The sequence below is a fragment of the Cetorhinus maximus genome, chromosome 17, assembly GCF_964194155.1.
Source record: "Cetorhinus maximus chromosome 17, sCetMax3.hap1.1, whole genome shotgun sequence".
NCBI lineage: Eukaryota > Metazoa > Chordata > Chondrichthyes > Lamniformes > Cetorhinidae > Cetorhinus > Cetorhinus maximus.
In genome coordinates this window covers 82,160,417-82,186,462 of record NC_135895.1, presented here as the reverse complement: position 1 = coordinate 82,186,462, position 26,046 = coordinate 82,160,417, and the positions used below count along the sequence as shown (strand labels likewise).

The window sequence follows — 26,046 nt, the reverse complement described above, 5'->3', positions numbered from 1 at the left end:
CAAGTGCCGCTTGATAGCACTGTTGATGACCCTTTCCATCACTTTTCTGATGATGTAGAGTAGACTGATGGGGCGGTAATTGGTTGGGTTGGATTTGTCCTGCTTTTTGTGTACAGGACACACCTGGGCAATTTTCCACATTGCCATGTAGATATCAGTGTTGTAGCTGTACTGGAACAGCTTGGCTAGGGGCGCAGCAAGTTCTGGCGCACAAGTCTTCAGTACCAGTGCTGGAATATTGTCAGGGTTCATAGCCTTTGCAGCATCCAGTGCCTTCTGCCGTTTCTTGATATCATGTGGAGTGAATCGAATTGAATGCAGACTAGCACCTGTGATGCTGGTGTTGTGGAGTATCGAAAAGACAGTCGAATATAGGAAGATTCAGCAGTAGCTCTTTATTTAGTGAGTTGTTTAATTCTCCACCATCATTTATGATTGGATTTGGCAGGACTGCAGAGCTTAGACCTGATCTGTTGGTTGTGGAATTGCTTAGCTTTATCACTTGCTGCTTATGCCATTTGCTATGGAAATAGTCCTGTGTTGTAGTTTTACCAGGTTGATACCTCATTTTTAGCTATGCCTGGTGCTGCTCCTGGCATGTCCTCCTGCACTCTTCATTGAACCAGGGTTGATCCCTGGCTTGGTGGTAATGATAGAGTGGGGATATGCCAGGCCATGAGGTTACAGATTGTGGTTGAGTACAATTCTGCTGCTGATGATGGCCCACAGCACCTCATGATTGCTCAGCCTTGTGTTGCTGTATGTGTTCGAAATCTATCCCATTTAGCACAATGGTAGTGCCATACAGCATGATGGAGGGTATCCTCAATTTGGAGACGGGACTTTGTCTTCACAAGGACTGTATGTTAGTCACTCCTCCGATATTGTTGTGGACAGATGGATCTGTGGCAGGCAGGTTGGTGAGAAAAAGGTCAAGCATGTTTTTCCCTCTTGTTGATTCCCTCACCACCTGCCACAGATCCAGTCTAGCAGGTATGTCCTTTAGGACTCGGCCAACTTGGTGTGTAGTGGTGCTACTGAGTCACTCTTGGTGATGAACATTGAAGTCCCCCAGCCAGAGTATATTCTGCGCCCTTGGCACCCTCAGTGCTTCCTCCAAGTGGTGTTCAATGTGGAGGAGAACTGGTTCATCAGCTGAGGGGGGGGCGTGGTACATGGTCATCAACAAGAGGTTTCCTTGTCCATATTTGACCTGATGCCATGAGACTTCATGGAGTCTGGAGTTGACATTGAGGACTCCCAAGGCAACTCCTTCCCAACTGTAAATCACTGTGCTGCCACCTCTGCTGGGTCTGTCTTGTCGGTGGGACAGTGCATACCCAGGGATGGTGATGGTGGTGTCTAGGACATTATCTGTAAACTATGTTTCTGTGAGTATGACTGTGTCAGGCTGTTGCTTGACGCATCTGTGAGACAGCTCTCCAAATTTTAGCACCAGCCCTCAGATGCTAGCAAGGTGAACTTTGCAGGGTTGACAGAGCTCGATGTGCTGTTGTCATTTCCAGTGCCTAGGTTGATGCCAGGCGGTCCTTCTGGTTCCATTCCTTTTAGACTGGGGGACATATTCAGTGAATCGGCGATAGGAAGGGATGGTAGGTTTAAAGGTGACTGTGGGAGCCGTAGAGTGGGAGGGTGAGGGTTTAGCAATAATGAGTCAAGGGGCACTGAGGGTTGTTGGAAGGGATACGGAAGGAGAAGCGGATTCTGGGGGTGGTGGGGGCAGATATACTGTCACGGGGGTAGGCTCCTCAGGAAGGTAGAGGACTTCAACATTGACCTGCACCGGATGGGGGTGATGCTGAAGAGTTGGAGGTTAACGTGAGAAGGTCAAATGTAACACCTGTCAGCAGTTATGCGTGGGGAGGGTGTGAGTGACAGGGGGAGGGGGAAAGTTACTTGATTGCACCTGGACGGTAACGACAACCATGGCTGCTCGAAACTGTGCAGCACCTCGTGGTGGAGATCTCGAGATGCTGCATGGGATTTGGGTCATTGGGGTGGGCGAAGATGCAGATCAGCTCAACTGGACAACTTAAGGGGAACTCCAGCACAATGCTAAGGCATTAAGACAGATGAGAATGTGAAGGGCAAAGGCTCAGCGTGTATGGGAGACTTATTGTACATGGCTTGCAAGGGTCCTGGCAAATATCACCCAGAACATGCATGATTCCGGGGGACACAGACCCACCCTGGGGTATCCCTTGGAAGATGCTGGGTGGTGGGGACGTGAGGGGAGCGCACACAGGCTTAAGGACTGCATTGCAAATAAATCACATCAGACGTCATTAAAGTACAAGGATACTATATTTACAAATTTTTTCTAATCATAGTGTACCCATGCAACCAAATGTGAAATCACAACTTCTTAATCTTGCATTCCTGACAACTTCTTCTAGGTGCTCCCCCAACGTCCACAGCAAGGGTGGAGGCAGCCTGCTAACTAGTTTTCCCTGTTGTTTTGGAAGACTTTGGCACTCGTCCTCTGGAGACCTGAGGTCTGGAGGGCTCCATCTTACTTTGGCTGGACTGCTGTCGGGCAGCTGCTCCTTCTTTGGTCATAGAGGACGAAGATGAAGGGGTCATAAGCAAGGGCGATTCCGGGGGGGAAGGACACCCTCATAGAGTCCTGAGTGGAGGTCCCAGGAATGTCCAACAGCCGCTTCTCCTCCCTTTGGGTGCCTGAGGGCGCCTGCCTGACTCACGGAGGGGAAGGGCATGGAGGGAGGCCGAGGTGCCCAGTCTCCCTCTCGTGTATGTAGCCACAGTAAAAGCTCACTCGTGACTACAATGATGGAGTGCAGGTCTGCGCGCATCTCCGGCAGAAACTGGGCATTCTGCTGGACCAGGTTCTCCAAGACGTCCACCACTCCCACCATGGGAACTTCGATGTGCACACATGTCAGCACCACTTCATCAGAGAGCAGACGGACGGCCTCCTCTGCCTCACGTGCCACTCTGTTGAGGGCGTCCAATACCTCTGCTTGATGTTCCCTCGCCTTTTCAGCTTCCGCAGTATCTTGTGCAGAGGCCACCCCAGAGGCTCCTCATCTGACTTGGAGGTTTTCCCTCAGAAATCCTCTGATTGCTGGTGAGCTTGAATGACCCTGCCTCCTCCTGTTGTGGACATGTGTCCACGCAGTTACCACCAGAATGAGACACGCAGCATGAACTACATCAAGTATCCACCGAGGTTTGTGTCTCTGCGCTGGTGGAGGTGACTGCTGTGACGCCTCTACAGGTAAACTTTCTTCCTCCTCCCCAATATCCTTGGTCTTCTGTGGGCTAGATAAACTGTTGGACAGGGTCTCCTCTTCTTCCCTTGCCCTCTTCCTGCTGGCACCTGTAAGTGAGAGAGGAGAGAACGAGTGACTATGAGCTGCCTCCGACATGGAGGAACGCATGACCCTTAGGTTTCTATGTGACGTGCATGGATCCTTTGTGGACGGAGGCTGCCTGCCGACCTCTCCACCTCCACAGGCTCAGTCTAGTTCCTCCCAGCCAGCTGGGCTGCCTGCTCCTTGAAGTCAGTGAGGTTCTTGAGGTCACGCTTGCCCCCTCCCGCCTTCTGTCTCTCTCTCCCCTGTTGTGCCTCAACTTTTCCTGCGCAAAGAGAGAAGATGGGGTTGAGAGCAGTTGGGTTTCATTTATCATTCTTATGCTTCCTGTCTTACAAATAACACACTGGATTGAGTGCCATGCAAGTGATGCATTGCAGGTTGTCCAGAGGATTCTGGGGCAGCACCCTCCAGAGCAGTGAGCCCAGGCAGATAGAAGGATGAGGCTCACAGAGGCATGTCGTTGGCAGTGCTTGCTGGTGCCCTCAAGGCCTAACCCCTCCCCCCACCCCTCTCTCCCAGACAGCAACTGAGCTCTTTGTGTGGAAGGGTGGCCTCTCTACTTTCAGACCAGATGGACTGCATTGGGGCTATGAGACATCACCTTATCACATTGAATAGCTTTTTTATGCATGGGCTGCATGGATGGTGCCCCTGCCACTAAGGGCCATGCCCTGGGGGAGCGAATGAGGCCGTTCATCCATTTGTGGCAGAGCAGTCCTCTGGTGGAGGTCCTGGGCACTGACCTCCCTGTAGACTCCCTCCCATGCAGGGTTGGTGTGATGGCTCTGCCTCCTCCTTCCATCCTCTGGGTGGAGGACTCCCTCCTCTCCTTCACTGCATTGAGCAGTGTTATGAATATGTTACTGAATGTGGGGGCTGGCGGTCCCTGGGATCGGTGGGCCATCCCTTTCAATGGTGGGTAAGTGTGATGTCCGGGCGCCTTTTAAATATAGCACCTGGATGTGATGGAGGGGCACATGCCATCCAGCCCGCTCTATCGCGAAAAAAGTCTGGAAACCCCAACTGCATAAATAATGAGGCCAGCATTGCACAATACGGCATGAATTCCCACAGGCCTCCTTAGTCCCGGAATGGAAAATTCCGTCCCATGTTATTTTAGGGCACACCACATGGCTGATATCTTGTTTCTAAAAAAGACAAGTTTCTGATCCCAGTCCTTTCATTACAATTAGGCAGTAGGCAGACACCAAACACATTCCTTGAAATAGGTGGAATTGGAGCAACTGTCTTGGAACCCTTTGATTACTGATTCAACAATAATAGTGTTAGATGTTTGCAAGGTTGCCATTTGGCCAAGCAACGGCCCCCACCCAGGGAGTTCACAACAGAATGGATTTAGTTTTTTTAAAAACAATAAGTGGTTTAAAAATGTGGAGACAAACTTGAAAAATCTATACTTTTAAGATTTTTTAAAAAATGCCTCCAGCTATGCTTGTCTTGTGTTTTTGCATGCTCAGTGCAGCTCAGATTGTAACACGTGCACACGATTGGTTACAATACCTTATTCACAAAATTGTAGCAAATCACAATCTTAACAAGAAAGTTTTTGGATTTCTGCTGATCTTAGTTTTACAAGGGGAGGAGCTAAGGGTTTACTGGCAACTGCCAATGTAGGCACATTTCCCTGAGCAACAGCAATTAGCCTTTAACTATCATCACAGATGCCTGTTTGGATACTTTTCCCATTGGAAATAATAGAACAGTGACCTTAAAAGGGACAGGTCTAATTAAACACAGGTCAGCTTTTGCAACTAAACTACATAACTGTCTATGAGAAATGGGCAATAAGCCAGTATTAAAATAAACTATTAAATTGAGCACAATGTCTGTCAAGTAATTTTTAATTAGCTTATTGCTAAGGCAAGTCATGCCAACAGAGTGCTACAGCTTTGCTGAATAACTTTAATATACCTGAGATGCGAGCACATTATGTTGTGAACAGTAGTACATCTTGATTATTTGGAAGCCACTGGTCTCCAAAGTTTATTCGCCAGAGATTATTGGTGCCTTTTAATGTAATTTAACTTTTCCCATTCCTTTAGTTGCCTTTATTGAGACTTCAGCCTTTGTGCTGTACAGTACTGAACTAGCAACCTTGTAAATTTAATTCTCGCCATGACAAGTTGTGAAATTGTAATTTGTAAATTTGGACATTTGTGGGCTTGTGGGAAAATGAACATGAACGCTACCAGATTGTCACAAAACCCTTAATGTCCTTAAGGTGAGGGAACCTACAACCCCTACTTTAACTGACCTACACTGAATTCCATTCTCAGAATCACATGGATGACCATTAATGTTTTCTTTAATATGGGATAGGTTCCAAAACCGTTGTTGCCCACACCCCAAGAATCAAAATAAAGTGTCACACAGAGCATTTCTTGTAAAATGATGTTACATTAGCAAAAGAAAATCATTAAAATACTCATGCTAAATTGAGAAATAGGATCCATTTCAAAAGTTGATCATATTTGTAAAATAAAATATGTATGCTGACTGCTGTTTTCCTGACCATTTCAATTTTATTTAAAATTGAGCACTGGTGGAGCCTCAGTCAAAGCATCATCCACAGACCATAAACGCTTGTTATATGGAAAATTGATTACTTCAGTTATGCAGTTACTATAGGTTAAGAGACTGGCCCATGTTACATTTCATGATTTATTTTATTATTGTACTTTCAGTCTAGGGTTTGCTGGCCAGGTAGTTCACACCTGTACTCCATTAACTAGAGAATGTAATCAGAAGCAGCAGTATTTCAGTCAGCATGATGTTAGCACACAAAACAGTGAAACATTTAATGCCTGTTAAATCAACAAGTTGTGCTATTTTGATGTATCCACATGTTTGACCAGGTGGCAGATAATTGATATTACTAAATTATTCAATTTCCGTAGTAGTTTGGGCATAGCTTAAAATAATAAGTATATACTAATACCTCCTTATTAGCCCCCTCTTATTCACCATCTACATGCTGTTCCTTGGCAACATTATCCAAAAACAATGGGGTCAGACTCCAAGTGTACATTAACCACACCCAACTCTACCTTTCCACTTCCTCCATGTTGTCAGACTGCTCGTCTGACATCCAGTCCTGGATGAGCAATAGTTTCCTACAGGTGAATATGGGGAAAACAGAAGTCATTGTCTTCAGCTCCCATCACAAGTTGTTTGCTGGCCATTGACTCAGATTGAACCAGGTTGTTCATAATCTCAGCCTCTTAGTTGACCCAGTATTGAGTTTACATCTCCAAATATACTCTATCATAAACACCACCTGCTTCCACCTCCGTTACATTGCATACCTCTGCCTATGCTTAAACCCATCTCATATTGAAACCTCATTCAGCTTTAAGCATGACAATTCGAGTGCTCTTATGGCTGGCCCCCATTCTCCACCCTTGAGAAACTTCAGCTCATTTAAAACCTCTCTTGCGCATATCCTATCCCATTTCAAGCTCCATTTACCCATTACCCCTATATTCACTACATTATTTCACCAGTGCTTAAGATTTGAATGTCATGTTCCCCTGTTTAAATCTCTCAATGGTGTCGCCTCCTCCTTGTTCCTGTAACATTCGTCAAAAATCTGTTGTGTTCCTCCAACATTTGCCTTTTATACCATCTTCCACTCCCTTCGTCTCATCATTGGCATCTGTGTCTTTAGCCATTTAAGCTACTACACTCTGAAATTCCCTCCCTGAACCTCTTCGCCTCCTCTCTTCCTACAAGATTCTTGTTAAAATACACCTCTATGACCAGGTTTCCAGTCACCTCTCCTAATATCTTGTTAATTGATGGTATTAATTGTGTCTGAATACACTTATGTGAAGTGCAATGGGGTGACTTAGCACATTAAAGACACTATATACGAACATAAGAAATAGGAAAAGTAGGCCATTCAGCCCCTCAAGCCTGCTGCACCACTCAATAAGATTATGGTTGGCCTGTTTGTGTTCGAATTCCACATTCCCATCAACCCCCTATAACCTTAGATTCTTGTTAGGCAAGGGAATCAATCTACCTCCGCCTTAAAAATGTTCAGTGACCCGCCTCCATCGCCTTCTGAGGCAGAAAGCTCCAAAGCCACACAACCCTCTGAGAGAAAAAAAAACTCCTCATCTTTGTCCTAAAATGGAGACCCCTAGTTCTGGACTCACCCATAAGAGGAAACACCCTTTCCATGTTCACCTTGTCTATGCCATTCAGGATCTTATACTTTAATCAAGTCACCCATCACCCTTCTAAACCCCAGTGGAAACAAGCCCAGTTTGACCAACCTTTACTCATAAGACAACCCACTCATTCCATCATCAATCTAGTAAACCTCCTCTCAACCATCTCCAACACATTTACATCCTTTCTTAAATAAGGAAGCAGTGAGTGGCATGGTCAGAGAACTAGTATTCCAGAGACCCAGGGTAATGCTCTAGGGTGCTGGGTTCGAATCCTACCACGCAGATGGTGAAATCTGAATTCAATAAAAATCTGGAATTAAAAGTCTGATGATGACCACAAAACCATTACCAATTATTGTAAAACCCCATCTGGTTCACTAATGTCCTTTAGGGAAGGAAATCTGCCATCCTTGCCTGGTTTGGCCTACATGTGACTCCAGACCCACAGCAATGTGGTTGACTCTTAAATGCCCTCTGCACGAGGGCAGTTTGGGATGAGCAATAAGTGCTGGCCTAGCCAACAATGCCCACATCCCATGAACGAATTTTTAAAAAAGTATTCGAGATGTGGTCTCATCAATGCTCCGTGTAACTGAAGCATAACATCCTTACTTTTATGTCCTTACTTTTATGTTCAATTCCTCTCGTAATAAAGGATAGCATTCCATTGGCTTTCTTGATTACATGCTGTACCTGCATACTAACTTTTTGCACTAGTACACCTAGATCCATCTGCACCTTGGAATTGTGCAGCCACCCTCCATTTAAGTAATACTCTGCTTTTTTATTCCTGCCAAAGTGAACAACTTCACATTTTCCCACATTATACTCTGTCTGCCAGACTCACTCTATCTATCTATATCTGTCTGCAACCTCCTTATGCCCTCTTCACAATATACTTTCTTACTTATCCTTGTGTCACCTGCAAATTTAGCTACCATGCCTTCACTCCCCTCATCTAAGTCATAGATGTAAGTTGTAAAAAGTTGAGGCCTCAGCACAGACCCCTGCAGGACTCCACTCATCACATCCTGCCAATCACACAAAGACCCATTTATGTGTACTTTTTGTTTTCTGCCAGCCAGTCAATCCTCTATCTATGCTAATATGTTACCCCCTACACCATGAGATATTATTTTCCGCAATAACATTTATTGTGGCACCTTATCGGATGCCTTCTGGAAATCCAAGTACAGCACGTCTACTGGCTCCCCTTTATCCACGGCTCATGTTACTCCTTCAAAGAACTCTAATAAATTGGTTAAACATTCTTCCTGATTAACTTGAGTTTTTCTAAGTGCCCAGCTATAATCCTCTTAATGATCGATCCTAACACCTTCCCCATGACAGATGTCAAGCTAACTGGCCTATAGTTTCCTATTTCCTGCCTCCCTCCCTTCTTGAATAGAGGGGCTATATTTGCTACTTTCCAGTGATGGCACCTTTCCAGAATCTGGCAAGTTTTGGAAAATTAACACCAATACATCTACTGTCTCATTAGCCACTTCATTTAAGTCCTAGGATGAAGTCCATTTGGACTCAGAGTCTTGTCTGCCTGCAGCTCCATAAGTTTGCTCAGTACAACTTCCCTAGTGATAGCAAGTATTCTGAAGTCTCATCCTTAATAATGGACTCTAAAATTTTACCAACGACCGAGGTCAGGCTAATCGGCCTGAAATTTCCCGTCTTTTGCCTCACTCCCTTCTTAAACGGGGGTTACATTAGCGATTTTCCAGTCCTCTGGGACCCTCCCTGACTCCAGTGATTCCTGAAAGATCACCATTAATGCCTCCACTATCTCTTCAGCTATCTCCTTCAGAACTCTGGGGTGTACTCCATCTGGTCCAGGTGATTTATCCACCTTCAGACCTTTCAGTTTTCCTAGCACCTTCTCCTTGGTAATGGCCACCATACTCACCTCTGCCCCCCGACTCTCTTGAATTTTGGGGATGTTACTCGTGTCTTCCTCCGTGAAGACTGATGCAAAGTACCTATTCAGTTCCTCCGCCATTTCTTTGTTCCCCATTATTACTTCTCCAGCGTCATTTTCCAGCGGCCCAATGTCCACTTTTGCCTCTCTCCTACCCTTTATATATCTAAAAAAACTCTTGCAATCTTCTTTTATATTACTGGCTAATTTACCCTCATATTTAATCTTCTCCCTCCTTATTTCTTTTTTAGTTGTCCTCTGTTGGTCTTTGTAGGCTTCCCAATCCCCTGGCTTCCCACTGCTCTTCACCGCATTGTATGCTTTCTTTTTAGCTTTTATGCTGTCCCTGACTTCCCTTGTCAGCCATGGTTGCCTCGTCCTCCCTTTAGAATGCTTCTTCTTCCGAGGGATGAATTTTTGCTGTGTCTCCCAAATTACTCCCAGAAACTCCTGCCATTGCTGTTCCACTGTCTTTCCTGCTAGGCTCATCTCCCAATCAATTCTGGCCAGCTCCTCCCTCATGCCTCTGTAGTTACTTTTATTCAACTGTAATACCGTTACATCTGATTCCAGCTTTTTCCTCTCAAATTGCAGGGTAAATTCTATCATATTATGGTCACTTCCTCCTAAGGGTTCCTTCACCTTAAGCTCCCTTATCAAATTTGCCTCATTACACATCACTAAATCTAGAATTGCCTGTTCCCTAATGGGCTCCACCACAAGCTGCTCCAAAAAACCATCTTGTAGACATTCCACAAATTCCTTTTCTTGTGATCCACTACCAACCTGATTTTCCCAGTCTATCTGCATATTGAAATCCCCCATGATCACTGTAACCTTGCCTTTTTTACACGCCTTTTCTATCTCCTGGTGTATCTTGTGCCCCACATTCTGACTACTGTTCAGAGGCCTGTACATAACTCCCATTATGGTTTTTTTACCTTTGCAGTTCCTCATCTACCCACACAGATTCTACATCATCTGACCCTACGTCGTTTCTTGCTATCGATTTAATTTTATTTCTTACTAACAAAGCAACCCCACCCTCTCTGCCAACCTGCCTATCTTTTTGATAGGATGCATATCCTTGGATATTTAGCTCCCAGTCCTGATCAGCCTGTAGCCATATCTCCGCAATGCCTACCACATCATACCTGCCAATTTCAATCTGCGCCACAAGCTCATTTTCCTTATTTCATATACTGCGTGCATTCAGATACAACACCTTCAGTCCTGTATTTCCCGTCTCCCTTCTCATTGTCGTCCCTTTATCTGATGTGCTTGAAGTTAGATTCCTAGCCCTTTCCAAACACTCTGTCCTATTTTGTGTTCTGGATACTTTAATAGCCTCTCCTGGGCTCTCCTTCCTTTTCAGTTTTTTCATAATTTTCCATGAAGTTGAATCCACCCACATGCTAACCTGCTGCTTTGTTTCCCATCAGTCATACTTCTTGGAGTTTTACCCTTCCCTCCCCCCCCACTTTCTAGTTGAAAGTCCTGTTGACCACCCTATTTACCCTTTTCGCTAGAACATTGGTCCCAGATCGGTTCAGGTGGAGACCGTCCCAACGGTACAGATCCCTCCTGTTCCAATACTGATGCCAGTGCCCCATGAAATGAAACTCCTCTTTCCCGCACCACTCTTTTAGCCATGTGTTTACTTCCCTTATTCTCACGTTCATTTCAAATTGGATATAAAATTCAATCATATTGTGGTCACTGTGATCTAGGGGACCTTTATGCTGAGGTCAATAATTAATCCTGTCACATTACACGATACCAACCTGCTCTCTGGTTGGTTCCAAAACGTGCTGCTGTAAGAAACTATCGCAAAAGCATTCTATGAACTCTTCATCCAGGCTACTACTGCCAATATGATTTTTCCAGTTTATGTGTAGATTAAAATCACCCATGATTATTGCTGTCCATCTATCACAAGCACCCAATATTTCTTCTTGTACACTTTGTCCTATGTTGTAGTTACTGTTAGGGGGACTGTAGACCACTCCCATTCGTAACATCCTTCCCCTACTATTCCTCATCTCCACCCAAACTGATTCTACATTCAGATCTCCTGAACCAAGGTCTTCTTGAACTATTGCACCAATGCCATCCTTGATTAACAGTGCTACCCCTCCACCTTTAAAGCTTCCTATTCTTCTTCAATGTCATACACCCCCTGATATTCAGGATCCAATCCTTGTCATCCTGCAGCCACATCTCCATAATGGCTATAAGATCATATTTATTTAGTTCAGTACAGTAAAGTCCCACCATTTGCAACTTCCTGGTTCACGTTTTCACTTACCCGCGCTTTGTACACAGCGTTGCCCACCACGTTAGCATTGATCGCTCGTCCGTGGTTTCTTCTCCCTCTCTCTTTCCCGGGGAGATGACAACCATAACGTAGCAGAGACTGGAATGGTTGCAACTGAAGTGCAGCCGAACGAAGGGTTAACATGGAAATGTGCGAATCTCGCTGCAATAATGGCTATGATCATTTTGAAATCTTCACCTATGTATTGCTCAGAGGCTCCCCTATCTGTCAGATACAGGTACTGTACCACGATTTAGAATAGAGTAACTGCCCAAACCAATGCTGCCCTTGCACGGCTGGAACCTATCTAATTGAGCCCCGTGGAAAAGCATATTCATTGTTTGCGATTTCGTCATTTGCGAGGATTCACAGGAATGTAACCCCCATGAACAGCGGGATATTACTCTGTGCGCTTTCAATTCATTTACTTTGTTATGAATGCTACGCGCATTCAGATACAGAACCTTTAGCTTTGTATTTTTGTTACCTTTGGAACATCTAGTCATGGCTATTGGTGTACTCTTAGGTTTTATCTCTCTGTCCCTTCCTGCTATTCTATGACCCTCATTTCCCATATTACTATTATGCTCTCCTGCCTTGTATCTACCTAAGCTTGATCTCTCAACCCCCCACCCCCCCTCCCCACTTGGTTAGTTTAGAGCCCTCTCTACTTGCTAGTTATGTAATTCACAAGAACACTGGTCCCAGCATGGTTCAAGTGTAGACCATCCCAATGGTACAACACCCACTTTCCCCGGTACTGGTGCCAGTGCCCCACAAACCAAAACCCACTTCTTCCACACCAACCTTTGAACCATGCATTCTTCTCTCTAATCTTATTTGCCCTCTGCCACTTTGCACGTGGCTCAGGTAATAATCCAGAGATTCTGCTACCTAATTTGGTACCTAGCCCCTCATACTGACTATGCAGAACCTCTTTCCTGGTCCTGCCTATATCATTGGTACCTATATGACCCACAACAACTGGATTCTCCTCCTCCCACTGCAAGTACCTCTCCAGCTCTGAGCAGATGTCCTGAACCCTGGCACCGGGCAGGCAGCACAGCCTTCTGGACTCTTGCTCTTTTCTGCAGAGTCAAACCCCCTCACTATACTGTCCCCTACTACCACTACATCCCTGTCTGCTCTGAAGAACAGTCATACAGACTCAAAATGTTAACTATGTTTCTCTCTCCTGCTGAATTTTTCCAGCACTTTATGTTTTTATTTCAGATTTCCAGCATCCACAGTATTTTGCCTTCATCATTTACATTTTTGTGTGCGCCCATCCCAAAGAATGCCATGTTGTCATGGATATGCGATGTGAGGGGGTAGAAGGTTCCCTTGTTTAATTTATGTGTGTGTGTTTGCTGACAGAAGCAAGCAGCTCAGTTTGGGAACTGACAGAGGCAGTTGCAGATTTGAAACAAAAACCGAATTACTTGGAAAAACTCAGCAGGTCTGGCAGCATCGGCGGAGAAGAAAAGAGTTGACGTTTCGAGTCCTCATGACCCTTCAACAGAACTGAGTAATATTAGGAGAGGGGTGAAATATAAGCTGGTTTAAGGTGGGGAGGGTGGTGGGGGGAGAGAAGTTGCGGGGGGGCGGGGGGTGGTTGTAGGGACAAGCAAGTTGCAGATTTGGCCTTGTGTAGATTGCAACTAACTGACTGAGGAGTGGGTCATATAGGTTAGTCAGGCCTGCACTTATCATATAAAATACTAACTGGGGGCTTGAAATTATTTGGAATTCATGAGGGGAAAGATGCTAGAAGACTTGCCTAGTTTGAAGCTAGAGGAAGAAATCTGGAGTAATCCTCACAGAGCCTTGTGGTAGAAAGCAGCCAGCAGTCAGTCAGCTTGGAACAGGTAGTGAGAAAGCAGGGAGCTGGGAATCAGCTGTGGGACCAGCAGCTGTAAGAAGCTGTGGGAGCATAGGACCATTAGGAACCAGGAGGTATTCCTGAAGTTTAAATCCCTAAGCAAGAAGTCAGTGAAGTCCATGTCTGAACTGAAGAATCCACAGTCATAAGGTCTTTTCAGAAAATTGGAGGATCATTAGGATCCCCATGAAATTTGTACCTCAAGGAATAGCTGGAATACTAAGGAAAATTCAAGTAAATTCCAGACAGCTGTGACATACCTTTTGTGTCGGTCCCTGCAAAAGTGAGTGAATCTTCGAGATTTCGTAAGAAGAGAAACTCTTGGGGGGAAGTAAAATGTAAAACTGAGATCGTAATGTATGCAGTTGTAAACTATAGTGCTAAGTTAATAGTGATTACTTTGTTTAATTCCTTTTTGATATACAATAAGGTTTGTTTTTGATTAAAAAGGTGAAATTTTGTGGCATTGCTCTATCGGTTAGTTGCTGGGTGTTCGGATTTCTTCTTGAAACATTAATGGTCCCTAACAGGATCATAACAGTATGGAATGTGCTGCCTGAAAGGGTGATGCAAGCAGATTCAGTAGTAACTTTCAAAAGGAAAATTGTTAAGGGGAAAGATTTACAGAGCAATGGGGAAAGAGGAGGGGAGCTCCTCTTTGGATAGCTCTTTCAAAGATCTGGTACAAACCAAATGGGCTGAAAGACCTCTTGTGCATAACTTGGTTAATGAATGGTTAACAATGGTGCCCTATCCTAGTGATTACAAAAATAGGAAGATAGAGCTGATGAATACATGGCTGGAGAGATGGTGCAAGAGGGAGGCTTAAGATACCTGAGCCATTGGGTCCAGTCTTGGGCGAGGTGGGACCTCTACAAGTCAAATGGATTGCACTTCAACAGAGCCGGGATCAGTATCCTCCCGAGAAATTTTGCTAGTACTGTTGGAGAAGAATCAAACTAGCTTGATGGGGATGGAAACCTGAGCGTAGATTCAGAAGGGAGAATAAAGTTGGAAATGGAAGGCCGAAAATTAGTAAACATTTTTGGAAGGCAGAGGAAACAAAGCTAGAAAATAGACAATAAGGGAGTTTGGCAGTGCTAAATGGTATATACTCTAATGCAAAAAGTCTAGGGAATAAGACGAATGAGCTGAAAGCACAGATTGAAATGTGGGAGTATGATATAGCTATTACTGAGACATGGCTGAAAGAAGGCTGGAAATGGCAGCTTAACATTTCTGCTTGCAGGATTTTCAGATGAGATAGAGAGGGAAATAAAAAAGTAAGGGGGTGGGGTAACAACATTGATTAAAGAAACAATTATAGCTGTGAGGAGGGATGATGTGATAGAAGAACCATCAAATGAGGCCAGATGTGTTGAACTGATGAACAAAAAAGAAAATGTCGCTAGTGGGAATATCCTACAGATCCCCAATCAAAGGGAGATAGAAAAGCAAATATGTAGACAAATCTCTGATGAGTGCAAAAACTACAGGCCATTAATAGTGGGAGATTTCAACAACTCTCATATTAACTTGGATAGAATTAGTGTGAAAGGCACAGTAGGAGCAGAATTCCTAAAATGCATTGAGGAAAAGTTTTTTAGTCAGTGTTTGGCAAGCCAAACAAGAGAGGAGGATGATAAAAGCAAAATACTGCAGATGCTGGAAATCTGAAACAAAAACAGAAAATGTCGGAAAAACTCAGCAGGTCCGACAGCACCTGTGAGAGAAAAACAGAATTGACGTTTCAAGTCCGTTGGGTTCATAAGGACTCTAAACATCAACTCTGTTTCCCTATCCATAGATGCTGTCAGACCTGCTGAGTTTTTCCAAGAAAAGAGGATGGTTCTGGACTTAGTTTTAATGAAGCTGGGCATCAACACAGGAGCATTTTGGGGAAAATGATCATAATTCAATTAAATTAGGGTAGTTATAGGAAAGGAAAAAGACAGACCAGGAATAAAAGTTCTCAACTGGGGAAATATAAAGTTGTATAAAATTATGAGGGGTCTAGATAGAATGGATAGGAAGCTATTAATCCACTTGGTTGAGGGATCCATAACCAGGGGGCATAGATTTAGGGTAAGAGATTTAGAGGGGATTTGAGGGGAAATCTTTTCACCTAGAGGGTATTGGGGATCTGAAACTCACTGCCTGAAAGGGTGGTAAGGTGGAAACTTTCATAATATTTAAAAACTGCTGGAATATGCACTTAAAGTGCTGCAACCAATCAGACTGCGGACCAAGAGCTACGAAGCGAAATTAGACTGGGTGGCAACGGGGTCACAATGGGTCACACTGGTTCCTTCCATGCTGTAAATTCCTATGATTGATTCTCTGAAATGCTTGTGAAAAGAGACCATGGCTAATCCAATCTGTTCACTTTGGTTACTTGCTTTGTTTTGCCTTTTCAAAGTAATAAATTCAACTTTGCAATTGGCTTTGCCATTGCTTTATCCTAAGTTGATAGTGCAAAGTATTTTCACAGGCAAGCTTAAAAAAAAGTAAATGAAATATTGGTGATTCTAGAAATGATCAGTGCACCCACTGCTCGTATTCAATGGTCACAATACATGACTACTACTCCTCTACTGTTAGCTCAGATGAATTACTCATATTGTGCTACTTATTATTCTTAAGCAGACATTTCAAATCTCAATCCAGTTCAATTGTAACTCAGGTTACAATGATAAATTTTTCCTACTCCTGACTGAGTTCTTAGCAGACCTTTTTTAAAGTAGGTAAAGGAAGAAGTGTAAAAAGAGACTAGAAGATTGGAGCCACCTTCCAGAACTGTACTTGCTACAAACAAAACCTGTAAAGACATTCTCTGCAGTCCTGAGAATTGATGTCAGCAGGGCTAGTCATTATCTCATAAAAACATGACTCCTTTTGGCAAGTATCAAGATGACATTGATGAAAGCCGTTGTCAAGATACTCAATTACATAGGTGAATAAACTGAGGGAATATAATTGTCAAGATATTATTCATATAAAACCATTGAGATTGATGTTACTTAAGAGATACATTATGAAATCTACAAGATTATTTGGAATGCTTATATGCACAGCTGCATGAAACTGCCCATGTTCTGTAATTTGACATTAATTGAAAATGGTACCATCTGCAGGAGGAAGCAGCATGTTACGTAAACACTATTTAAACAAAAACAGCCAATTGAACTAATGCTTCAACATTTAAAGCTGGCGTGGTAAAATTTCAGCACTCTTATTTTCCCATAGCACTGTACAATGATATGTAAAACTAGCTGCGATTTGTGCTATAATTTGATTTAACATTCAAAACCTTGGCTTCAAGCCAAGGAGTAGAACATTGATCTTGATGTGGGCTCAGAAAATTAATGTTACTGCTCAAGCAGGAGGAAGATTTATTATTCTGTTAACTAAAGCTGTTCTGTCAAGCAATTCATATCAATTTAAGAAATGCGATATGTAACATTTGCAAAATATACAACACGCAATTTCTTTTTGCAAACATGTAGAACATTAGAAAAATGAAAGGTTTCTGAAGACTGATGAATACATTAGCAGCATTAAGTAAGGTTATACCAAAAAAAAGTAACATTTGGATTTAAAGGTATTAACTTCCTCAGACCATTTTTGTAAATCAAATACTCCCTGTGCATCTTGCTGGTTGTGGAAAGTAATAGACTTTTGTCTAATTTAAACCACCTCATGTTCAATCAAAGAACCCATTTCAGAAAACACCAGATACACTGAATGTTATGGCTTCATTCTCTCATTTTTTTAAAGTCAGAAAACTACACCAAAGGAATTTTCTGATGAGCAAGAATATAACCCAAACTAACTATTATCAACCAAATGGTAGGATTGTATTATTGTTTAATGTTACGCTTCACTTCATGTGCAATAAAACAAAACTCGAACTGGAGGAACAAAACAAGCCACATTTTAGTTCAAAAAGAAAGCTTGCTTAGTTTTCATGCATAATACAAACCTGATTCCTTTCCTGTGTACGTGTTGCAGTAAAGCTCCAGAGCTAGATAAAAAAATTCCAAGTATTTGCACTTCTGTTTGTGATAATGTCACATGGATTTCTGAAGCAATAAATGGACTCATGAATGTCCCAAGATTTTAAAGATCCATAAGCATTGTTTTCTGACAAAGTCGCCTACGTACAGTAACTTGCAGTAGTAAGTCTGTGAGGAGTATAGCAGTGCTGCACTGTGCCAAACTTGAAATTCCAGGTTCTGCTTTCAGTTAACAAAAGATCATGCAACACTTTGCCGTTGCTGATGCCACTGTCTGTGCTGTTTTTACTGCTTCAGGGCCAGACTGTTTGATAGTGAGTGTGCAGTTGGTACACGCAGGATCTCAACATAAGGCAGACTGGCAGTCTCCTTAAAAACACAAGTATGATGTTTGTGGGATCAGCCCACTTATGATGTCATGGCAGTTAGAACTAATGGAACAAGAGGTTTCCTTACTCCTCCTCGAATATAATCCTACGTTCCTGGTGAAACCAAATGGACTAGGGATAAAGTTCCATATTGTTTAGATACTCTCAGTGGATGTAAACCAAAGGGACATGTCAGTGCTTAAACTATATGTTTACTCCCACAAGATTAAAATTCACTTCACCCTCTTAAAAATAAACCTGAAATGGGAAAATCAGAACACATGGTTCATTGTATGATGTCTTTTGAAAGCTATTCTATGTTCTACAATTCTGGCGCAGAAAAAGAATTACTCATGTGAACTGACCAGAACACCTGTAAAGTAGCTTCTTGGCCAAGTGATCACTTATGATTTACCCTGACTTTATTATTTCCTGGTAATCAGTTGTGGACTTTGTTGATAAAGGCGCAAATGTTTGTGTTATATCAGTTTAAGCATCATTAGGACTTGACTGTGTTGGAAGAATTGATCTCTGCAGTACTCCCAAGATGTGTTGTGCATAGGAGATGCAAGGTGGCAGTAATAAACTTCTCTCAAGTATTGTTATGTACTTTAAAAGCAACTAATGCCCCCAGTGTCTAATTCACATTTGCTTCTGATCATTGTTTGTTATCTCTTGTAATCTTATTATACACTAACACGCACCCACACCCACAAAACATTTGAGCCTGAAATCCCCTCTTCTGGGTGGGATTCCATCAGGGCAGGATTTAGACCTGCCTCTCCAAACCTGCCCCAACCAATATCCCTGAGTCAGGGATCATTTATTATGCACAGGGGACTCCTACCAGGACTCTCAATGCCAGTAGGCACTCTGTGGGCAGAATTTTCTACCTACCAGGCGGGCCCGACCCAATCTCCAGTGGGCGGGGAGCCGATCCCCACCGGAGAAGCAGGCCCCGCCGCCATTTTAAGTGGGCGGGCCAATTAAGGCCCGCCCAGCGTGACACCTGGCGGGAAGCTTCCTGTGTGGGCGGGGGGGATTCCCCAAATGTGAGAGTGCGCTCTTTCACGCATGCACACGAAAGAGCGCACATCTCCCTGAGGCTACATGCTGCCTCAGGGAGATCGCTTACACTTGTACAAACATTAAAAATAGAAAAATAAAAAAATCCTTAACATGTCCCCCTCATGTGACAATGTCACATAAGATGGGACATGTTAATAAATTTCACTAAAATTTTATTAAAGTTTTTAAACCCTACATGAAGCTTCATCTTGCTGGTGGATAAGGTTTCATGTTTTTTCAGAAGCCCGCCGGAGCTCCTGGCCTGTCCACCAACCTTAAGGTTGGACGGGCAGATCCTTTAATTGTTTTAATTATCCTGTCAATGGCCTCAATTGGCCATTGACAGGTCGGCGGGCGCACAGCTGATTTCTCTGTGGCCCCGCCTTCCTGAAGATTTAAATGCGGCGGGATGGCGTCGGGGGTTCCCCCCGACGTCATCCTGTGACATTTTGCACGTCGGTGAGCAGGCCCTGCTCGCTGATGGCAAAATTCAGCCCTGTATATGTGAAGACAAGAATCCTGTCAGCACAGCAACAGGAGCACTGCCACTGCACTAGAAGAGATAGGACAGCCATTTAAAGGGGCAGGAGAGCCCTGACGATTGGATTAGAGCTCTCACTGAAGGCCTTGGTTGAGATCTAGACCTTCAGTGAGCTGAGAACTGGGCGTGAACTGGGGGAAGCAGAGGCCTCCATTAGGATGTGGCTTTACTTGCTAGTCTTGGGATTGCTGCTGCTGTTTCTTGAGGCAAGCTGCAGCTTTGAACTTGGTGGCCCAAGAAAACAATGAAAAGTAGGACAGATGTTCATCAAACTTGCTGGGGATGCCTTGCCCTATCACCAGCCACAATTTGCATATGGAGGGCGAGGAAGGAACAACTAGCAGTAGTGTAATCACAGAAAAGGAGATGGAAATGCAACCAAGATGAGTGAATCAGCTGTGGACCTCACCACCAGAATTTTTCTTCATTTTCCCCTGGTTTTTAGCCTAATTTTGATCAGGATTGTAGAAGGGAATGCAGCTCTTAATTTTACACATATGCAATAGACATGTAAAAAGATGAATGTTGTGGATATGCAGTAGAACAGTGCAACAAGTTTAATATGGGGATTCAGTCACAAGTCTGCCTCCAGTTTCTAGTGGAATATGTTCAAATAAATGTTGGTATGCAAGTTTACCAGGAAGATGCATCTGCTGTGAACCACAAATTCAGTGGTGTTATTGTAGCCAGTTTTTTTTTAACTGCTGGATATTGATGCCATTTCTACTTCATTCCAACCTCTTGATTGTATAAACATGAAGACTACTATGCCTTCCTAGCATCCATTTATAGGTTAGTTAATTAAACTATTTCAGTACTTGGCTTTGAAAGCAGTTAGTTTTTTTTGACTTTGCATTACATTTTACCTGCATTGATTTCTGAACAATAACTTGTCCTCTCGTTCGCGTTTTTTAAATAAAGTTTTCAGATTTTATAGCAATTTCTTCAACTTCATCCTCTTGTCAAACAGTGGGTTCCTTTCAAAAATGGCCTCACTGAAATGTAGACACTTTACTAGGTTTTAACCAAACTTCCTCTCATCAGATCCTGGATTCCTTTTGCAAACTGACATGTGCGGAACTGCTTCTGTGTATTCAGTCTCCAAAATACAATTGTGAACTTATGCCAAATAGCACCAACATGTGGAATGCATTTTTTAAATGTAGATGTGTGATTAGTGACTTGTTACACAGTTCAGCAATCGCACTGTAACAGTGTTTTCCTCGGAGAAATGATCTAAGCAGCTTCTAACAACCCAGACAGTGTGCCATAGAATGAAGTCCCTGGCTCTAATAGCTGTGGGACATATAGGCAAAACGTCTCTTTATTCAGCATAAAATATCGTAACTTTTGTCGTCATATTTTTTTTCTGATTTGCTTGCCTTCCATTCTCTGGCTTATGATTTTTTTCTTTCTATTTTGTATTCTGAAAGCATTATTGGAGCATTTCTTTTTGCAATAGCAGGCTTGCAATCTCGTTAAGAGTTACGCATGTGTACTCATAATTAGATTCCTCAAGAAACTTTGACAACCTCTAATGGGACTATTTTTGAGGGCAAACACATGGTGGAATACATATTACATTTTTGAAAAGAACATTTTCCAAAATGACAAATTTGAAATGTTGTTTTTCCTGGGTTTCACCTCTCCCACTGACCCTGACCCCACCCCACCCACCTCCAGTTCCTCCAAAACCTAGTCACAATTGGTTGTTATTTTGTTTGGCGACATGGCATATATGTACAATACAGTTAGGATAATTTGGAAACATGCAAAAATAATATGCCGAAGAGGAGCCATTTTATGTATTTACATTTTTTCCTCTACTGTGCTGCTCACCTGGGAATTGAACCACAAAAGACTATGTTCATGCAAGATGTGTTATGTGCAGATTTGGGTCTCAAGCTACTCGGGAACCACTTTGTTACTGTGTGCAAGGTGGCCTGAGTACACTTTTAGACACCTAATTCCAGAGAGAATGTTTTTTTTAATGCTGTTGACATCCAACAAAACGGGGTTTTCAATCCAGCCACAATTCCAGTTGTCAATTAAGCCAGTCTAGCTCCCCAAAGAACTGACAGAAGTTTGAGATATTTGAGATTAGCACAGTGGTAAACAGGACAGGATTCAAATTGCAGATCATCCAGAAATAAGGACTAAAATCAAAACTGCCTTACTAAAACTTAATATGTCTGAAGGAGGAACATAGCCCAATAAAACAAATGAAAACTAGCAGCAAAATGTGATCAAAAGCAAAGAACTCGGAGTGGGTAATCCTAATGTTTGGAAGATAGAAGCCTTTTTTCCTCAAGCTCATTCAGGCCTAAAATGGAAAGTACCCGGGGACCCAAGTGTTTGACATCTGAAGACTTGGATGACTGCCAATTTCTTTAAATAGCCAAAGAGAATAAAGAATCTTTCCCATTCTCACACTTTGTCCTCATCTCAGACTGAGTAATTAGACACCACTGTTTGATATCCCTCTTCCCCCATACCTCAGTTGTGGTCAGAAACTCAGACACTCCACATTGATGTTTGCTAGTGCATTAACTAGGATTCACCCAAGCTGCTCATAATTTTTAAAATAATTGAAGACTATAGACAATAACTGCTCCGTGGTATTGATCATTGTATTGTATTGGAAGGCATGACAAAGTTTACTTCAAAGGATTTACCAGTTAGATGTAATTTTTTGAGTAAAATTATGGATTATTTGATTGGCTTGCTATCCGTGTTTCACGATTTTGGAAGAATGATGTCAAGTTATTCCAACAGTAAAATGTTGTTTTAGAACTGTCAAGTGACACGTGGCTGTAGATTACTATGTGGCCTGTTTGGTTAGATTTACATTGCATGATTCAAGCCCCTCATGTATTTTAGTTGGCCACATGTAAGAAATGCAGCAAATCAAAAACCAATTCAGGAGCTTATTCTCATAATTTTTTGTACAGATAATCAAATTTTGGAGAATTAGTGAATCTAGTACTATTTATCTCATATTTAGCACTGTTGCGTTCTGGAAGGATTCAACCTTGTTTCTTTTGGAAAATTAATTCAGGAAACTTGTAGCCTAGAATCAAAGATGTCAATGTGTTTTTATTTAGCTTTATCAAATATTATTTGAACTGCGTCACAGCGAAGGTTAGCACAATGACAAAAGAGGCTATACTCAGTAATATGTTTTTAATTTTGTCTGCATTCCTAACTTTGAATCCAACTGTGAATGTCGAAGTGAAATTTGTCTTGAAAGAAAATATGATATTTTAAAACAATAAACGTAGCTCCTCAATTTCATTCACTTCCAAAAATCCCCACGATTTACCTGTCACTATTTGCCCTAGGACAGACACCACAGTGTTCGCGACATTACTGGCAAATTTTTTCACAAGTTTTCAGTTTTATAAGAACAAAATCCTTTTGAATATGTGTAGCCAGTTTGTTTCTTAATTTACAATATCCTTTTGTCCTACAATCCCGATTCTCTCTGCTACTTTTATCTATGTCCATCTTTCAGAACATATATGTGACGAAGAGGGAGTCTCAACATGTTCCAAATCACACAGGTGGGGACGGAAAGGGTCTCCAACTTAGCCATAATGGCGCTGGCGCCCTGATTCCAGAAGTCCTGCCCCCAAACCCAGCACCTAACCAGCAGGTTGTAGTTTGCATATCTGTGGTTCATGTAAAAATGCAGGTACCTTGAACCAAATGCAGTTTCGTTCGTGTGGTGTGCAGAACAGAACTAGTGTGTTTTAGACATTTGAGCAAAAGGCCTGAAGCTGCCAAGGTCATTTGGAGAGGTAGGGTATCCTTTTGCAGAGGTAAGAGAACCTTCTGGATAGGTCCGTGGACCCCTTTGGGAGAGGTCGGGTGCCCTTTGGGATTGTTAAATGTAGACATGAATGTGTGTAAAAAGCGGATAAACTCATTGGAACTGTTAAGCTGTCAAGGCATTTAAATCCACAAGCTCTTTTTTTAAAAAAGCCCGCTATGACTGTTTGCAAATTCACTGATGACTATCATTATAGGATTAGTGCTGCATGACTGATTCCTCAACCAATCATTATCATAGTGGGTGGCTTGTAAGTTCACAGTTTGATTGACAGCTCCAAGTTTTTGATGTGGGGCAATGAATACAAATGTGTGTTTTCATAAGGGATTAAGTACTTGAACAAATTGCAATGTATCAAATGTTTTCTTTCTCAATGAGAATGTTTTTTAAATAGTGAAATTATTATAGAGACTTGGAATTTTATTTTATTTCATATCAGAATGGCTCCTCAGGTCTGCCCATAATAGATACTGGGTGAGTTGGCATGAAGGATGTGAGGACTAAGGGTGGTGGGTGGGGGGCATGGGTTGGCATGAGTTGCTACTAAGTTGGCAAAGGTTCTGTAGAGGCCGTGGCGCTGGGTGGGAGTTATTAGTTGGCTAATGGGACCATGTAGGGAGGTTGGGGCATGAGTTGGCACTAGTTTGGCAGAAGGGCTTTAAAGGGCCATTGGGAGTGGGTGGGGGCATAGGTTGGCATGGAGGTGTTACGGACAGGAGGGGGTTTAATTTAAACAGCCCTGATTTCTCCTCTCACCACCCATCTGTAAACAGAAAGGTGTTTTGATTTTAATTTCTCCCTTTATACGCAGTGGCATATTTCCCATCCCCTCAGTTTTGGCATGATCTAATTTCTATCAATAACCCCACAGCAAACGCGAGATAGGGTAAACTCAGAGTGTTCGTTTATTTGTACACACTCAAAACACGGGAGGGGGTGTCGCTACGTAGCCCCCTGTGCATTCATACAATAAATGAGGGATAGAAAAAGAAAGATTTACAGAGCAAAGACCACAGAGTAAAGAATTATTGTTTCACATGTTTCCAGAATCAAAGTCCAATGGTGTATTTCTTCACAGAGGTTGGTAGGCTGAAAATTGCTGGTTAATTCACTTTTCCAGTAGATGTGACTTTCACAATGAGATAGGTGCATAGAGGTGAATTAATCTTGTAGACGATGGCATAAAAATTCAGAAGTTAAAGTAGAAAAGATGTAGATGGGGGCCACACTTGTCCCCTTCTCTGGAACGATAATCTGATTGTCCTGGGCTCTTCCGCCTGTGTCGGGTTTGTGGAGTCAGGAATTTTCCTGACTCTGCACTCCCAATGTGGGAGTGAAAATTTGTCCCATAGTCTCTATTTATGGCATTTACATTCATGAGATGTGGATGGTGATTTGAAATATCACTATGTGTTGAGAGAGAATTGGTGAGCTGTCACTTTCTGCTAACTTTTTTTCTACAGGTTGGAGCAGATGCATACGATTGTTGGTTGTGTGATAGGTCAGTTCAAAAACAGATGATCATACTGCTAAGTAGATTACTCAGTGAAGGTAATCTGTGAAGGTCATAGGTGACAGTTATATGGTGTTGAGCACTTTTATGCTACATAAGCCTCGTTCTGCTGCCATCCACTCCCAAAAAGCAAGTCTTCCACAGCTGAGAGCAAGCCAAATGTAAATGTTCTGGGTCTTGTTCAGACCAGGAGTCTGGAAGAACCATTACTGCTTTGGGAACTTGACAGCACTAATGCATTATAAGAGCATCTATACTTTTGTTAGCCGCAGGAGTCAGAACTAAATTAGTTCTGAGTGTTTGCCCTATTTTGTGTTTGTCTAAATGTCTATTTGTGGTGGGCAGCCTGCTGTGCGTAGCAAGTCTTTTACATGGTTATATCTTGCAAAAAGGTGAAGGACAGTTTTCTAAAAAAGTAGGTTCTTTGAAGTGTCTTTGATGAACAGCGACAGAGAAGGGATGGCGATATATTTCCAATGTTGTGTGGCTTGGAGGGGAACTTCCATTTGATGATCCCATGCACCTACTGCCCTTGCCCTTTTAGATGGTAGCAGTCGTGGGTTTGGAAGGTGCTGTCTCAGGTTCCTTGGTGAGTTCCTGCAGTGCACCTTGTAGATGGTACACACTGCTGCCATTGTTGATTGGTGGTGGAGTGAATGTTTCTGGAATGGATGCTAATCAAGCGAACTGCTTTGTCCTGGATGGTGTCAAACTTCTTGAATGTTGTTGGAGCTCCACTTATCCAGGCAAATGGAGACTATTCAATCACACTCATAACTTGTGCCTTGTAGATGGTGGACAGGCTTTGGGGAGTTAGGAGGTGAGTTACTCACCACAGGATTCTTAACCTCTGACCTGCTTTCGTAACCACAGTTTTTATATGGCTAGTCCAGTTCAGTTTCTGGTCAATGGTAACCCGCAGGATGTTGTTAGTGGGGGATTTAGCGATGGTAATGCCATTGAAGGTCAAGGGACGATGGTTATACTCTCTCGTTGGAGAGATCATTGCTTGGCACTTTTG

The 26,046-nt window shown here is 42.8% G+C and overlaps 2 protein-coding genes across 14 annotated transcripts in view; one reads left to right on the top strand and one right to left on the bottom strand.

Moving 5' to 3' along the window:
* Positions 1 to 19,215, bottom strand: part of angptl1a (angiopoietin-like 1a) — a 90,195-nt gene extending 70,980 nt beyond the window's left edge. For both annotated transcript variants that reach the window (XM_078561536.1, XM_078561538.1), the window contains exon 1: positions 17,670 to 19,215. The gene's annotated coding sequence lies outside the window, so the exon portion shown is untranslated. The remainder of the gene's footprint in view (positions 1 to 17,669) is intronic.
* ralgps2 (Ral GEF with PH domain and SH3 binding motif 2) overlaps positions 1 to 26,046 on the top strand; it is a 674,317-nt gene that overhangs the window by 403,985 nt on the left and 244,286 nt on the right. The window lies entirely within an intron of this gene.